Source organism: Vigna unguiculata, chromosome 5 (assembly GCF_037176805.1).
Source record: "Vigna unguiculata cultivar grain cowpea cultivar isolate G323 ecotype 2 chromosome 5, ASM3717680v1, whole genome shotgun sequence".
Classification (NCBI taxonomy): Eukaryota; Viridiplantae; Streptophyta; class Magnoliopsida; order Fabales; family Fabaceae; genus Vigna; species Vigna unguiculata.
In genome coordinates, this window is record NC_140796.1 from 45,709,998 (window position 1) to 45,711,902 (window position 1,905).

The following is a 1,905-nucleotide window of genomic DNA, read 5'->3' on the forward strand; positions in this document are numbered from 1 at the left end:
AACATTATAGAGAAAATACCACATTATTAACTCCATCTTTTAATCTATAAAAGTCTCTCCTTAAGCGTTTTTAAAAATGCCATGATGCTTTCACACATCCATCTTTCTTTTACACTCAGGGTATAGTTTCACAAATTATAATATTTTATTTATATTTATTATCATCATTGTAATATAACATTTTACTATGAAAAAAAGTTATCAAATGAAGCAGAAAAGGCATCTAAAAAAAATGTTTAAAGAAATTAGTTTTTAGGCTTTTGTAGAAGACAATTAAAACAAATATATACATATATGAGAAAGCAGAGTTTCATCGACAATCATTACTCTGCGAAGAAGTCTCTGCATAACTTAGTCAACGTATACTGTTCTTTTCATTTAACATATGCATAATATTTTCAATTTTTCTAACAATTGCTTAACTCATCTTAAACATTTAACCCTGCATTATTTTATATTATCATTATTTAAACACAAGTTTATATTACAATCATAGCAAAATTCCTTTGCTTATATATATATTTTTTTAACAAAACCAAATCTCCCCGAATCTCGACTTAACCTAATCTCAATTATGCGCAACCTGCGTCGCTCTCGTTACGCTCGGAAGCCACAGACAAGTGAGTTCGTGACTTCCGAAAAGTGAACGAAAACATGAAATGACGTTTCTCCGACAGCACTCTAGAGCGTTAGCTTTCAAACAGTGCATGGCACATCAGAACAGAATAAATAAATACATAAATAATAGTTAACAGTGACAACAATCATTCATCAACGTTACTTTATAGACAGAGAGAGAGAGAGAGAGAGAGAAACTACAGATGGAAGGCCATTTTTGTGTTCCGAAGAACATTGAATGACATAACTAAGATTTATGAAAGTCACAACAACAAGATGAATTCTACTTCTCTGAATTCTCTTATGCTAACTATGTAACTGAGAAAGAGAAAAACGGAAGAAGGAGAAGTAGGTAAGAAGTAGTGGTGTTAATTAAGAGTAATGATGGTAACAGTAACAGTAGTAACAGTTTTTTTACATTAGATTCTAGATGAGCATGGGGTCTGCACCAACCTGAGTAGTGCAGATTTTAGGTGAATCCATCAAACAAGGACTGAGCCTAAACATGAGAATGCAGAACTCCATTTGACTAAGAGCACCATCTCCGTCCAAATCACCCTCCATTAGCATGCCCACCAGTTCGTCGTCTCTCACATCCAAACCTAGCAAGTAACAGTTGATCTTCAAGCTCTCGAAGGTGATGAGGCCTTTGTTAACGTCCATGAGCAAGCGAAAGCCGTTGCAGAGTTCTCCGATGAATCCTTCTGCCCCCATTCGCGCAATCATGGAGGGGAAGTAGTCCTCGAAGTCCATCAGGTAGTCAAGTTCCATCTCCCCAGGATTCTGTGTCGGCCAAAATCTCAAGAACACTGTGTGCAGAGGATAATGGTAGCTTCTCATAGAAGCCTCATGTGTTTGTTTATATACCCAAATAATCACAAACAGCCAACACAGATTTCTCATTCTGAATATTGCCTTTTTTATGTGTTTTTCTGGTCACTGCTGCCTCTTCAAATTGTGGCATTTTCTCACACAAATCTGCAGAGTTATTAAATAATTTCTGAATGTTTTTTTTTTCTTTTCTTTCGAATTATAATTATTTTGTATGCAAGATTTATTATCATCATTTCTTTTAAATTTCATAATGAAGTTATCGACAAAGACCGACAGTACAGCATTAAAAACATTTTCAATTCCAGATATTCATTAACCTTTTATTTTTACTTTTGAAATACTGGTCTCAAAAATAATTCACAATTTCATAGATTATAATCATAATTTTTATTATATATATTTTGTATGTCTCGACTTAAACTAACAATCAGTAACACATGATATTATAAAAGG

General features: G+C 33.6%; 1 pseudogene; it reads right to left on the bottom strand.

The window, feature by feature from the left end:
• Positions 1 to 820: 820 nt before the first annotated feature.
• Positions 821 to 1,511, bottom strand: LOC114185800 (calcium-binding protein PBP1 pseudogene; annotated as a pseudogene).
• Between the last annotated feature and the right edge of the window lie 394 nt (positions 1,512 to 1,905).